Genomic DNA, 15,665 nt, shown 5'->3' on the forward strand with positions numbered 1-15,665 from the left:
CTCTTTCTAACATAGCACTGGAAGTCCTAGCCATAGCAATCAGACCAGAAGAAGAAATAAAAGGCATCCAAATTAGAAAGGAAGATGTAAAACTATCATCATTTGCAGATGAGAGGATATTGTACATGGAGAACCCTAATGATTCCACCAAAAAACTACTAGAACTGATAAATGAATTATTAAATAAGTAAAGTAGCAGGATACAGAATACATATCTAGAAATCAGTTGTATTTGTATCCTATCAAAAAGGGAAACTAAAAAAAAAAAAAAAAAAAATCCCATTCACAATTGCATCTAAAAAAATAAAATACCTAAGAATAAATTTAACCAAGGATGTAAAAGACTTGTACTTGGAAAATTATAAGACACTGAAGAAAGATACTGAGGAATATACAAATAAGTGGAAGGAAGCATCTACCGTATTCATGTATAGGAAGACATTATTAAAATACCCAAAGCAACCTATAGGTTCAACACAATTCCTATCAAGATACCAATGGAGTATTTTACAGAACTAGAACCAATGTTTCAAAAGTGTGTATGGGACCACAAAATATCTCAAATATCAACAGCAATCTTGAGAACAAAATTGGAGGAATCATCTACCTGATATCCAATTATACTACAAGGTCACAGCAATCAAAACAGCATGCTACTAGCATAAAATCAGACATATAGATCAATGGAACAGAATAGAGAGACCAGAAATAAATCCATACCTTTATAGTCAATTAATATTTGACAAATGAGGCAAAAACATACAATGGGGTAAAGATAGTCTATTAAATAAATGATGTTGGGAAAGTTGGACAGATACATGAAAAAAAAAGTGAAACTAGACTACCTTCTTACACATCATACAAGAATACATTCCAAACAGATTAAAGACTAGAATGTTAGACTCAAACCATAAAAACCTTAGAAGAAAATGTAGGCAGTGAAATCTTGGACATTTCTTGTAGCAATATATATATATATATATATTTTAAATTAATTTATTTTTGTTACAGATGTTTCTACTCCCACCCTGCCGTCCCTGTCCCCAGCTTTGTCTATGTCCATCGGTTATGCGTACATGCATATACGTTCTGTGGTTTAACCCTTCCCTCCCCCCACCCCTTCTGAGGATTGTCAGTCTGTACCCTACTTCTATGACTCTGGATATATTTTGTTCATCAGTTTGTTTAGTTCGTTATATTCCACAAATAAGTGAGATCATGTGATATTTGTCTTTCTCTGCTTGGCTTGTTTCACTTAGCATAATACTCTCCAGGTCCTTCCATGCCATCTCAAAGGAGATCTTTCTTTCTTACAGCTGCATAGCACTCCATTGTGTACATGTACCATAGCTTTTTTATCCACTCATCTATTGATGGACACTTGGGCTGTTTCCAGATCTTAGCTATTGTAAATAGTGCTTCTATGAACATAGGGGTACATATATTCTTTCTGATTGGTGTTTCAGGCTTCTTAGGGTATATTCCTAAAAGTGGAATCACTGGGTTAAATGGCAGTTTAATTTTTAATTTTTTGAGGTAACAACATAGTGTTTTAATATTTTTTTTCTGCTGTATTTCCTTGGGCAAGGGAAACAAAAGAATAACTAAAGAAATGGGACCACATCAAACTAAAGAGTTTTTGTACAGCAAAGGAAGCCATCAACAAAATGAAGAGACAAACCACTGAATGGGAGAATATGTTTGCCAGTGACACATCTGATAAGGGGCTAATATTCAAAATCTATAAAGAACTTATAGAACTCAACACACACACACAAAACAGACAAACAATCCAATTAAAAATGGGCAAAATACCTGAATAGACACTTCGCCACAGAGGACATACAGGTGGCCAATAGACATATGAAAAGATGCTCAGAGTTACTCATCATCAGAGAGATGCAAATTAAAACCACAATGAAATATCGCTTCACACCTGTCAGAAAGGCTGTCAACAATAAATCAACAAACAACAAGTGTTGGGTGGAGGTGGAAGAGGGCATAGAGGGGATAAATGATGATGAAAAAAATAGATAAAATAAATAAGTAAATAAATAAAAAAAACCAAGATAGGAAAAAAAACAGCAACATAAAAAATGGAAATAACAGTGATTTTATTAAAGGCATTCATGTTCTTTAGAGATGAAGAGTGTTTTTCCCTATTTTATTGTATATTAAAGAGTCATTAGAGTTTGGAAAATTTAATGATATAAATGTGAAAATATGCTTCTTTAGGTATGTGTATATATTCATGATATTATCTTGGAGTATCTTCATTAAAATGTATACTTACTGAAATATACATATACATGCAATCATGCCATGTTTCATAAACACAAGATTATGTTTTAAAACACATCCAGCTATATAGACATAAATAAACATGCACGCAGACCCCTAACTCACAAGTGGTTTTGTTTCAGTTTTTTTTTTTTTTTTTTTTTTTAGTAAAACAGCTATGTTTTTAGGTCAGCAACTATAATTTATATATTTAGTTCATAATGCCTGAAGTAGTATCTTATGTGTTATTTAAGCTAAACCCAAATACCCTGCACAGTATTGCTTCTAGAGATAAGCTTGATTTCATTCGACAACATACCTTAAGAGGACAGTTATGTCCCACAAACTATGCTAGATGTTAGCTATATAGTTGTTCATATTGAAAATAATATGGTAATTAATAAGTAATAATACAAGAATAAATAAACTCTTGTGTTTCATGTATGAACAACTGTAAACCTACTTTGGCCCCAGCCTGTGCTCGGGAGATTTATAGTTTAGTGTGGGATACAGAAAAGCACCCCAGCCATGACAGTTCAGAAGGAGACAGTGCTGTGGTGACAGAAAGGGGTGTTATCATAACCAGATGACAAAGCAGCAGTTCTCGGAATCAGGTGATGGGTGCCCGGATGGTTGAGGCAGATGCAGGTTGGGATGATGCGGAACTGGTGTGTGGGAAGAGTAGTACCATTGAGTTGAGACACATAACAAAAAAAAATCTCCTTTCCTCTAAGAGAGGACTTTTCATCCGCTGAGCTATTGACATTTTGCGCGGATGATTCTTTGTTGCAGAGGCTGTCCTGCGTGTTTAGCAGCCTGCCTGCCCTCTGCCCTCTACATGTCAGTTGTACCAACACCCCCCATGCCCACCCCACCCCCAACTAAAAATGTGTCCAGATATTACCAAATGTCCCCTGGAAAATAAAATCAACCCTAATTGACAACTACTTCTGAAAGCAAAAACTAGATTAATTTGCCAATTCTACATAGACAACAACAACAAAAAAAGGCAAATGTTTTCATTCTCCCAGATTGCTCCTAGATATCCTAAATTGGGGTGAGTGAGAGACAGTTATGTGGTTTCCTTTTTCTTTTTTACAGCACAAGCTTTCTAAAGAACAGAACACATGTTTGCACATTGTACTCAGACCAGCAGAGCCCAGGCTGTGGGGCTGTTGCTCCTAATCTTCAGGGAAGGTTTCAGGCTTTGCCACTTAGCACATTCTCTAGGACTCTGGTTACCTGATCACACTGAAGTTGTTCAGAGAGACATTCTTCTCTTGGCCAAATGCGTAGCGGGCCCAACCCTTGGGGTGCACATCGGAGCCCTCGCGAATTAGGATGGGCGGTCGGGGTTCGCCTTCTTCAGCTCCAAGTGGCGTTTCTCCACGAAGTCCTGACGCCCTGTCTGCCAGGCGAGCGCTGGCTAAGTGTATGCGAATCTCTCGTGGACCCATGTGGGCCCGGATCCCACGAGTGGCTGCGGCCGCCACCATTTCTTTGTGGTTTTCTGACGCACTGCCCAACTATTCGAGATCTAGTGTTTATAATTTAGGGATTGCCGGCAGGCATAGATATTGGTACACACACACACATACACACGCAGGGCAGAGATGTAAATCAGAACATCTCTGATTTGGCCATGCTATTTAATGATTATCTGGCTTTTATTCCTGTATCTTGTCAGAAAAGCAACAAAACAAAACAAAAACACCATAAACTACCAGAATACAATGTATGTCTTCTGGCAGAAATAAAAGTTGAATCAACCTTATTAATACCGTGATATGGCGTAAATTCCAAGAGTCTCCTTATATGGGATGTCTGTTTAGTGAAAGTTCATTCTATTCCTCTTTAAACAAAGAATAAGCTATAAAAATGATAAAATATGATTGGCTTAAAACACAACATATCCAACTTTAATCATTTCTCTAAATCCAAAGTTATTTTTAGATGAAAGCAAAGGAGGTCATTTCCAAATCACTTTGTGAAACTTAAGCCTACCCAGAGGAAAGGTAATTTTGTTTGATCCTGAACATCAAGTGAATTTGTTCACCAAACCATTTATTCCAAAAGGTAATTAAAATAATGTAAAATTGATCCAATATATGTTTAACAAAATTAACTAATTATAATCTGCTTAAACCATTTAACCTTTATAGTTCCTGTAAAAATGTTTGATTTTCTTTGGAAAAATAAACAATGTGCTTTAAAAAGGTTGTGCCTCCTTGTCTATATTTCTTTTTCTCTTCTCTTGCTCTCTCTCTCTCTCTTTTGGTGAATGATCTTATGCTATGATACCAATAGATCAAATAGAGTAGACAAACAATTAAGGGGAGAAAGTAAGATTCCCCCTTATTTCGAGAGCATATATGAAAGGGAAAAGAAATATTATAAGACGAAGAAATAAGACTCTACTTTTTGGTAGTAACGGTGACTTCTGTAACAGCAAGCATTGTTAACACCTGAGGATGAATCAAACCTCCGAACGTAAATGAAAGGTGTATCAATTATCCTCTTTCAGGTATTCAGATTGATTTCTGGACAAAATAAATACATACTGAAACTTAGTATTTGTTTGTTTTCCACTGCTTTCCATTTACTCAAATCATTGTCAAAAGTTCAACAAATTGAAAAAGCCTAATTGTCTGTCTCAGGCTACATTTATTTTATATTATCTAATTCCAATCACAGACAGAAATACTGAGCCTATGTCAAGATTTGGAAGAGTTTATAGGGACTCTTAAGTGTTCGTGATAAGTATAAAATAGTTATGTAAGAGAAGAAATGCACAGTGACAGATTCATCCTTTAAAAAGAGTAGAAGAACTAGGAACTACCTCAGGGAAAAAATAATAGAAGTAACTGTAGGTCCTCAGGGACTTTCTAATCCACATCTGTCTATTATTAATTCATTATAACTTACTTCTTTATTTGGGGGATAAAACTGTCATTTATGTCACTCCTAAAACCCAATGACAGTATAAAAGACACCTAGTGGTAAAAGTATTAGCAAAAGTAACTGTCACTGCTACATAGAGACAAACAAGTTATACAGTGGTGGGGGAAAGAATCCAAATATTTTTCATCACAGTGAAGCAAGTCACCCAATATACTGAGGTTAATTTGTTGACTCACGATTTCTATTTATCCAATGATACTGATTCACATGAACAAACCTCTACATCTAATCAGATTTTTTTTATTGAATTGTGACCTTTAATCCACCTTCTTCTTGATTATGAATGACAGTGACCTTTATCTAATTTAAAGCAGACACTCTGATGCAAAAATATGCAAACTACACATGTAAATTCTGAATCAAACTGAAGATGTGCATAATATACTAGGACAAATTTTTTCAGAAGACATTTATATTAAGGCCGAATGAGGTATTTGAGAGTAAGTGAATTAGTCAGCAAACGAGCGGTTGGTCGGAATAGTTGCAAAGACCAAATGCTGTTTATATTTCTCAGCTCCTAGTTAGAAAACTGAAATGTCAATATACATATCAATTTTTATTATTCTACTCAGCATTTTGTGGCATTCAGGAAATGATCACAATGTAATAAAGCCAGACAAAATTATTTTTCAGAGGGGCTGGCAAACTGTGCCTGGATGTTCAATTCATTTTCATTTCGATTCATTTTCTGCTGCAACAAAACCTGGTGAAATTCAGTCACTGCACATGTGGCACGTTGACTTCCTGATACTATTTTGTCTCAGTAAAGAGGAACTTCTTGCCCAACAGCAGCTGGTAGTCAGTTGTGTTTCTGGACATATTTAGCTATGACTATCTCAAAGAGAAGAGTTAAAGGAATAAGAGAAGCCTGCTTGCATTGAGAATCGGATGAATGAACATTCTATACCAGACTTATCTCTCCTGATTCCCCTTCTCACCACGTCTTTCCTTTTGCTGTGGATTACTACAAATGGTTCTGAGCTGACATTAGTGAAGACAAACCCTGCCCTGGGCACAAGCTCAGATGCACCTGTGATCCACTCTCGTCTTGCTCAAGCCATTCCATCCCATGAGAGCTGCTACTGCAAACGGGACATTGCTGCTTCTCACATTACACCTTGTTTTCTGTATGTCCTAAACCCCCAAAATATAAGTATGTTACGCACGCCTAAAACACGTGAGTCCCATGTCTGCATTTTATTACATACACATGTATATGGATTTATGTATGATGGAAATTATGTCCCAGCAGGAGGCCATTGAGAGCATTTCGCTGTCAGAACCCCACCAAACTGTACCTGGCACAAGTCTATACTTTTCAGATTAACACCAGGGGGTTGTCAGATTGCAGTCTCTGAAATAAACAGATTTGCCCTGACAGATAATCAGCATTTCACACTGCCTGATACATGTTTATCTTCCACTATTGACATAATTACACTGAAAGTGCACTTAATATAATCTTTCATAGAAAATTAAATGGGTTTTAATGATATACTTACAATGGATTAGGGACAGAGTTGAGGGAGAGAAATATCGCTACTAGATGTTTTGGGAGAACACACACGTGAAGCGATGATGACAGAATAATGAACATCAGAAAAAAATCAATGACAGTGTGTTTAAGAAACTCATTTACATGGTTTCCAAAGAAAACCCCGCAAGGCTGTGAAATACCTCCTGATTCCCTCACGTCCTGACTCCTCTTTCCTGCTGGTATGTGGCCTGTGCTCTCCTCATGCACAGAAAAAGCTAAACATGAGAGCCTTCTTAGATGGATTTTATATTTGACTAATTCACAGTCAACTCTTTTAAAAGTTCTCTCTCTGGCTTGTGAACTTGGGTTCTGGGGCCTGTACAGACCCCGCGAGGAGGAATATTCAGCAGGTAGGGCCTCTCACCCCGGTGCCCAGGGGCACCGCAGGCGTGCCATCTGAAGAGCCAGAGAAATGAACACACGTTGGTTATTAGGCATCAGGTCTCAAAGATATTAAATCAGGCCCTCATAAGCAGAGGTAGGTGAAAATATTAATTTCAGTCAAAATTCTAAATATAATTTGTGGCATAGCAAACATCAATTTTTAAAGGATTTTCTATTCACAGCTATGATCTACTTCACCACCAAGTGAGAAAACCTAAGACTTTTAAGTCTGACTGTCCTCGAATACTATGTCAGTAATAGGATCAGTGCTTTGCTTTCCTATGGATCCCTTTTCTTTTCTTGGCTACCGATTAAAACTGAGCCATGAAACATTTAACCACATACGTCCATGAGTGGGATCCAGGTAATGTCAATTTTATTTTGAACAGAAAACACAATGAGTATGGGGAAGTGCCATGAAGCTTCTTTTATGAGTCCTGTTTGGGCAGAGAGCAGATAGTATTTCAATTTTTACAGTAAAACTGAGAAGTGGGTATTCTTATTTCCAGTTTCCAGATGAGGAAGCTAAAACTCAGAGACATCAAATAATAGCCCCAATTGCTGGGCTGTCAACTGCAGTCTGTCTGTCCGAAGCTCGTGTTCTTTCTGTTTCGTTATGCACCCTCTGTGCATTCGGTTCCCGTGATTTTAAATGCCTCTGGTTTTTGTTTCCCAATCGGAAGTGCAGACCTTAAACCATGGCTCTCTCCAGTTTTTATCAGTTACAAATATGCCTTCACAGTCACCTGCAGGCTGCTCCGTCTCTCTCTGAAGCCAGCAAAATCCCAGTAGCCAGTGTGCAATGGCTTTTGACACGCTAACCAGAGGGTTTCACCAATAGTCTTCAACATCTCCTTGGCTGAGGGCTGAAAAGTGAAATGGCTGAGAGCTGAGACAGCAAAATGTCTCTAGCATGAGGCCAGCATACCCCGATGGGGAGGGGCAGCCATCTCTTAGTGCCTTTGTCCCAAGTCTTCAGAGAAACGGGAGGTTCTTGTTTCCCCTGGGCCCTGGCAGCCAGAAAGGGATCGGTGGGCAGCCCTGCTTTGTACCCAGGTTGATGGACCCCAAGCTGCTTTTCCTGTTCCCCTCCTGCCAACACTGCCTCCTGAGGCTTTTTCCTGGCTGGCAACCTACCTTTGACGCTGCCCTGAAAACCCCTCCTCTGATAGGCTGTGTGTCCGCCTTGCATAGGTGAGGATGTCTGCCTGGGTAAGACTGGATTCGCCCATTTTTTGAAAAGAATTTGATTTACGGTTGTTAGCTCTCTCAGTGGGATTTCTTATTGCATGGACGGTTTTCAAGTTTGCTTTGAAAGCTACCTCCTATCCTCTTTGTTTTGATCCTTCCTCCAGACCCCAACCCCGCTTAGTGTGTTCATTCCCAGGGAGCCAAAGCTGCAGGCCAAAGAGTAGTTTCCCTTGAGATTAATTACTCTTTCTATTGCATTCATAGCGTATGAAGATTTAATGACGGAAGTCAAAAAGCTGTAAACTGTGGTTAATAAGAAATGCCAAGTTCTGAAATCTTGAAAATCTTCTACACTCTTCTCTCATCTCCCAAGGTACCTCTCGTCCCTGTTCTGCCACCAGCTTCTCAATGGCCTCATTTCCTCTTTATCTTTTTCATTTTACTCCTGCTCTCCCCCACCTTAGTTCTATTGCCAGTTGCCTCTCCCTTCAACTTCCAAATGAGAAATCATAAATATATATACATATAATTGTATCGCTTGGATTCATCTCTCATCGCTATTTTTTAAGTTGAACATGTGGAAACTTTCATAGGCTGTCAGAGCACTGGCCCAGGGTCTGCAATGCAGGTAGGTCTTTGGGAATGTTTTGAATGAATAGGTGTTTCTCTGTTTGCACTTGAGAAAAATGTAAACGTATATATACAACCTAAACTAACTAGATTTTAAAAAAAATTCAATCAATCATTGAAACATCAATCAGGAACAGTCTCTGGCCTTCATCCCGAGCCAACGTCTGTGAAGGACACAGAGTAAGTCTTACTGACTTTTACCCATAAGTAGTTTACAAGCTACATGGGCTATAACAATATAACCCAGAAAACAACTAGGGAAATATGAGAAAAGAACAGTTAGTGGCTGACTTGTGTGGAATAAACTGTAGGGGCTGTGAAAATATAGGGAAGAGGTCTCAATGACTATGGGAAGGGCACTTGATTGATACTTTTGGGAAAGAATAACATATATAACAACAGTCATAAACAAACAAACAAACAAACAAACAGACAGACTTTCTAATCTTGATTTAAGCCATTTTATACATTTTGGCTTTACATTCCAAACTGTGGATTTTATAAGCTAGTGAAGTTTTATTTTTGAGCTCAAATGTGTTGATAACGGTTCAGTCTGAATCGATTGCTAATACATTTGAGAATTAAGTCATCTGAATATTTTTTGTTCTTCTTACAAGCTTTCCACGGTGAGAAAAATCTTTTGATTTTATTTTTTAATTTCATGAAGCTAACATTTTTTTTTATAAGAAATTCAGCTATGCAGCTGTAGAATTTAGCAATGAGGGACACAGTCTTCAAATATTTTAGGTCAGTCTTAACTCCTTTCAATGTTTATATCAACACACAGCTCATAACCAGCATTCCTGGTTCTCTTCCCACCTCATTTTACTTCTTTCAAGGTAGGAATATCAACCAAGTAATGAAGAAATCAAATCTGAAAGGAATGTCTCACAGGCTAAAGAATTCACTCAGCAAGAGATGATGGAAGGGTAAGCTCAAATTTAAATTAATTCCCAACCTTTCCTGCACCAATGGTCGATGTCTAACTTAGCTAATCCGGGCAAAACTGATATATTAAAATAACTTTAAAGATAGGTTCTCAGGCTTTCTGCCTGCCAGCAGATAGGGGTTCTGGATATATAGGGTGGTCCATCTGCCTGATACTTCAAATGCGATCTAAAAAGAATGCTGGTATCACAGAATGGCATCGAAATTGGTTTTCATTCCCCGGGAAACGTGTAGGTTGCTCCGTGGCCACTGACCCATGTCCCCCACACTTCTGCCTCTTGATAATGTGTTAATGCTGTTCAGATTTTTGTTTACATTCCCTATTTGATCTTCAAAGGTTGCATGAACACAGTCTTTGAATCAGATTCCTATGAGTTACATGTATAATAGTCCATCTTTTCACACTGGGAGGAAAAATCAGTGCGAGACAGTTCACGCTATTCCAAATAAACAGACAGGAGTAAAGCCACAGATGTTTCACTGTAAGGACCTGTTCTTGCCCGTTCCTACTTAAGGAGATGACACCTTCTGACACAAGGGTAGGTAACGATGTGCAGTGTTTCAGAATCTCACCACTTACAGGCACACTTCCATTTCATTGGTTCCCTTTACCCGCTTTTCGAATGTGCTGGTCTATTTCACCTGGAAGGATTTTCATTCAGATGAGCCCAGTGGAAAGAAAGTCAAGGAAAAGGGCTTCCTTTCACCCCGCAGGAGATTTTGAAAACAGTGACAAGCAGAAGGACATGTATATTTTTTCTGATAGGAACAGTTGTATGAGTGAACATTTTGTTACCAGAACTTCAATGTAGTTGCAAGGAAAGGTAGTTAGATAAAGCCTCCGGTTAATTTCCATCATTACCAAGCACTTTACACCACTGAAAAATTCCAAACATATAAAGAGATGTCAATCTTGTTCTTTAGACAGAATGAAAAGAAAAGAAAAAAGAAAAGAAAAGAAAAGAAAAGAAAAGAAAAGAAAAGAAAAGAAAAAGATGTGTGTGGTGTGGGGAGGGTACTTTAAAGGCTGTCAGTAGACAAGTCAGTAAATTACAGATCTGATTTAGTTCTTAACTCCTTGAGGTAAAAATCAAATGTTCTGCAGGACTAACCATTCCTGGCATGCACGAAATAAGACAACATAACAAAATAAAACAAAAACCTCTGTTATAAAGGCAATACAGATAGAAGTGGAGAACTATGAAAAGAATCAAGAAATCGGAATCAGATATTTGTATCAAGACTACACATGGGTACCTAGAAATGTTTTTGCTATTGGAGGAAGAAGATGTCCTTGTTATATGTAGTCATCTGAGCTAATTAGCCATGGACAACATTATTGTGTGATGTTGTGAAGCCAGAATCAAAATAAATGGGTTCAAATCCCAGTTCAACCACAATTGTGTGGCCTTGACTAAGTCACTGGACCTCCCTTTACCTGGATATCTTTTTAAAAAGGGGATGATGGTCCCATCAATTTCACAGTGTTATGCAGATTGAATTAACACAGACAGAGCAATTTGTTTGCTGAGTTTTTCCTTAATATTATAACCAACTTATACACAGCAAGTTTCAACATTTGGAAAGTAAATACTGTATGATACACTCCTTCCTGAGAAAATGTGCACATCTACATACGATATACGCATTGAATGCCTGCTGATGAAACACACCATTTCCCCTCAAGCAGAGTTGCAAGTTTCTCTGACCCCACTGAACACTCCTGAAGTTACAGAGAACTTACTGACATTCTCCCAAGCATCCTTTTAAGGTGATAATTTATCCTTTTCATTGTACTCAGTAAAACCAGCAGAAGAGGGTCAGGTGGGACTAACAACATGGCAGCATGGGCTCTCCGTGCCAGCGATCCTGCTGCAAGGCACAGTGAAATGGAGCCGACTGTAACTTACCCAAGACTTGCTTAAGTGAGTTACTAGGGGAATGGCAAGTTTACAGAGGAAGCAAAAGAAACCCACGGGAATGGAAGGCTATGACCATTTAATTTAGGATGCGCAGTAAAACCTGACTTAAGGCATACAACTTAGGTCTTTGGAGAGTTTCCTAGGAGGTTTGCAAACAAATGTGGAAGTCTATAAAATCTGGGCTTTTGAAATAACTCTGAAATGATGGTTTGAGATTCCATGGGGGAATGCCATCATGCCTATCAAATGCCGGTAATTCGGTTGAAAGCAGAATGCCTAGTTGTTTGCATTTTCTCTGTCCTCCAAAGATCTCCCTGGCCACTTTTTATATCTATTTTCAGCTTGACTGCTGACAGAGTATTACATGGCGTCCCTTTGTTCTGAAAGGGCATCCTTTAGTTTCACACTAGTCTCAAGTTTACACAACCGGGCAATCCACACCTTTCCATCTGTTAAGGTTTTCGGGTGCCGGGTGCTCTTTCCAAACTCGGTTTAAATAGGAAAGAATCCCCCTCTACCGAGAGTTAGGGACCCCTTTCCTTTCCCTGTGATGCTGAGGATGTGAATGGAATCCTCCAGTGACAGTGTCTGAGAAGAAGATATTCACGGGCAACTACATGATTCAAATAGATCAATTTAATTAGCCCTTTTCGGAAGCCTCAGTTTACTTTTCCACTCAGTATGTCAAAGAGTTGCAGAGAAATTCTAATTACTGCATAAGAAAGAAGTCAGATTCCTCCTCTCTCACTGTAAAGGGCTTTTATTACCCGCTGCTATGAAACATATCCTTTTTCCCCTCTGTTGCTATCCTGGCAGAGTAGCCTGCATACCAATAGGCTCACTAAAATGCCACGAAGCAGAACATATTTATCTGTTAAACTCTATGCACAGTAACCTAACAAATGCCAGAGATGGAAGGCTTGCCCTCTGCACAGGAACACTTGTGTAGATGTCTTCTTTATGTTAACAGTGACAGCGCTGTATGCCTTGTACTGTGCTCAAAAATCAGAGTGCGTCTTTTTTTTTTTTTTTTTACAGTAGAGGACTCTGTATCAAAAAGAAAAAGAACTGCACATTTTTGGCACTGAAATATTTTATGTGGATAATAAATTTCCCCCCTCAAGCTCCACTAACTACAAGTATCTACCTAGAAGATGAAATCTAAAGATTTATGTCATCAGAACTATTCAGTAGACCAGAGGATAATTTTTTCTTCTTTTCAGGACTGTCAACTTTGTTTACTGTTTATGTTCAATTCTATACTGTACAAGAGATTAAAGAGTCTTGTCATAGTCACATATCAACCCTTCTTAGAAAAATCAGGTAATACATGTAAAATTATATTAATAAGGAGTGTTTTCAAAGACATATTTATAGAAGTCTAACTTGTAACTGGAATGTTATAATTATATTTGTGCCACTCAAAAAGATTTCTGAGCCTGTATTTTTATGCTACCTAGTATGTTTACAAATTTTAATGACTAAGAAATTATTAACATATTATTACAAGTAATTTCAAGAAAACACATATGAAGTGATGTAAGTCCAGGAACTGCTTTCATAAATCAGCATGTATATCGTCAGATCTGTTAGTTTCTTACATGCATTTTCAATCCAAACGTAACCCATTGGCTATTGAAATCAGTTTTAAAAGATGATATCAAACAGTGTTACACAAACGCAAGCCTCTTTCTTTCGCCTTGCTACATTAAACTTTTTAAATAATGCCAAGTTTCATCAATCTCAAAACAATAAAGAACAGCATGTATTATGACACGAACTGAAGTCTGACTAATTATAATACTTCTGCATAACGTAGCAACAATTTATGAATTGTGAAGAATAAATCTATTTAACAGGTCTGTTAGCAATAAGGCCTTCAGCTTCTTGCTTTGCAGCAGAATGAAGTAAAATCTATCTTTTTCTTGCTGTTGTCAAAAACATTTCAACAGTTAGTTCTTTTTCACAGAAAACACTGCAGGAAGGTTCCAGGTTAAAAAAAAAAAAAAAATCAACGTGGTTGTATTTTATCCTTGACTATTATTGGCCAGGGTACACAAAACATACTGAGAAATATTATTATTTTTTTAACAGGGGAAACTTGATAGGGGATTGTATTTCTAGATCAGAGAGTGGACACTATAATCTTTCTGGCATTATACAACTGAAGCTGGCGGCAGGGAAAATAAACATTACCTACAATCCCCAGCACTTAAACAATTGTACCTCTACCGTTAAGTAACAAAAGCGTGAGACACCTGCCATCGCAGCATCGGTGCCCAATGCCAGCAACAATATAAAGCATTCAAGTGACATTTGATAATGAGCAGACAGTGGAGGCATTACGCGCGTCTTTAGAAGGAATCAGGCTTCCTACCTTGAAAAGACAGATGGAGGTAAGTTCCTTTATAAAAAAAAAAAAAAAAAAAAAAAAGTTGTAAGGAAAGCCAGGCAGCAGTTGCAGTGAATTGAGTCCTTTCAGTCACTGTATACACACAGCATTCTGCAATAAGGGGAAAAATATCATGGGAGGAGCGGCCGTGAACGACTGACCTCCTCGAGCTGAGTCCTCTCTGTGAACCAGGCATGGAAAGCCACTGCTCCTGATTTGCATGGATTATCTCCCCTTGAACAGATACGGAGCAGATACATTTAAATTGAGCTGGCACCGTGGCAAGAAGATGGAAGAGTGAATGAATGAGGGACAGCACGCGAGAGGGAGAAAGAGAAACAGACACGAGATCGCAGAGCGTGGATAAGCGGCTTCTTGCAGAACTGTGTCTCGGAAGAGCTACAGCTCCCTCTTCATGTCACAGTTGTAAGATAAGAAATGTTGTCATTAGAAACTGGTTAATCGTGGGGAAATATACCCAGATTAGCTGATGCCCTCGCTGATTCGATTTTTCTGAACACTGTATGACTCTGTTTTGTCAGCAGGCTTGTGTACTGGTCTCCTGAAAACCATTTATTAGGAGATGGGTAAACAAATTTGGCTAAAACCCTGAGTTTTGAATGAAATCAGAGCGTTAACTTGATTGCCATACACGTTAGTGAAGAAACCCAGCCAGTTTGTTAAGTAGAGTATTTATTTTGGAAAATATTAATCCCTGTTAACTTTTAAAGAGCCAGTAGTATATACCGCAATGTAAAAAAAAAAAAAATCTAAATATTTATTAATAATTAATTATCTGAGAGAACCCAAGTGCACAACTAAAACGGAGCTTTAAAAAAACCTCTTTAAGTGGCTAATTTTTTTCCCTTCATATTGTCTCTGACTGGCATTTTGAAATAGAAGAAATCCTTTTTTCTATAAAATATAGATGTGTCTTTAAATATACAATTATTATTTGTTTTTCCAGTCAGCCTCTTCAGAGCTCTATTCACACTGTCATTTTAAAAGTGAGAACGAGGGCAGGGTATCACTCACGCCAAGCCACTCAGGAGAAAAGAATAACCCTCATTTAGCAAGTTAACGCGAAGCCTGTCTTCTCTTTGTGCGAAGGTGTCTGCAGATCCCCACCCAGCCAGGCAATTAGGTCGATTCAAAGGAAAAATCAGTCAAACCAGCTGGTTGAATGAATGAATTATAGCCTCGGGGAAAGCAGTATTACCTTGGTGTGGACCAAATGACATCCTTTAAATATATTTCAACAAACGACATTAAAACTCTCGAAATAAACATGGAAGGGATGGTTGCACAGTAGTAAGAGCAGTTAGATTTCTGCTGCTGTTGGGAACCCAAATCCTGCCAGTAAAGATAAAGAATTTAAACACACCGTACTTAGAGGAAGTCTGACTTGATGGATGGAAGT

At 38.2% G+C, this 15,665-nt stretch overlaps 1 long non-coding RNA gene and 1 pseudogene across 1 annotated transcript in view; both read right to left on the reverse strand.

The window, feature by feature from the left end:
* Positions 1 to 14,587, reverse strand: part of LOC118627087 — a 247,161-nt gene extending 232,574 nt beyond the window's left edge. Inside the window, exon 1 of the long non-coding RNA XR_004959008.1 lies at positions 14,231 to 14,587. This is a non-coding gene — a long non-coding RNA (uncharacterized LOC118627087). The remainder of the gene's footprint in view (positions 1 to 14,230) is intronic.
* LOC118627086 lies at positions 3,481 to 3,776 on the reverse strand (annotated as a pseudogene).
* Positions 14,588 to 15,665: the final 1,078 nt, after the last annotated feature.

This window comes from Molossus molossus, unplaced genomic scaffold (genome assembly GCF_014108415.1).
Source record: "Molossus molossus isolate mMolMol1 unplaced genomic scaffold, mMolMol1.p scaffold_m16_p_12, whole genome shotgun sequence".
Lineage (NCBI taxonomy): Eukaryota > Metazoa > Chordata > Mammalia > Chiroptera > Molossidae > Molossus > Molossus molossus.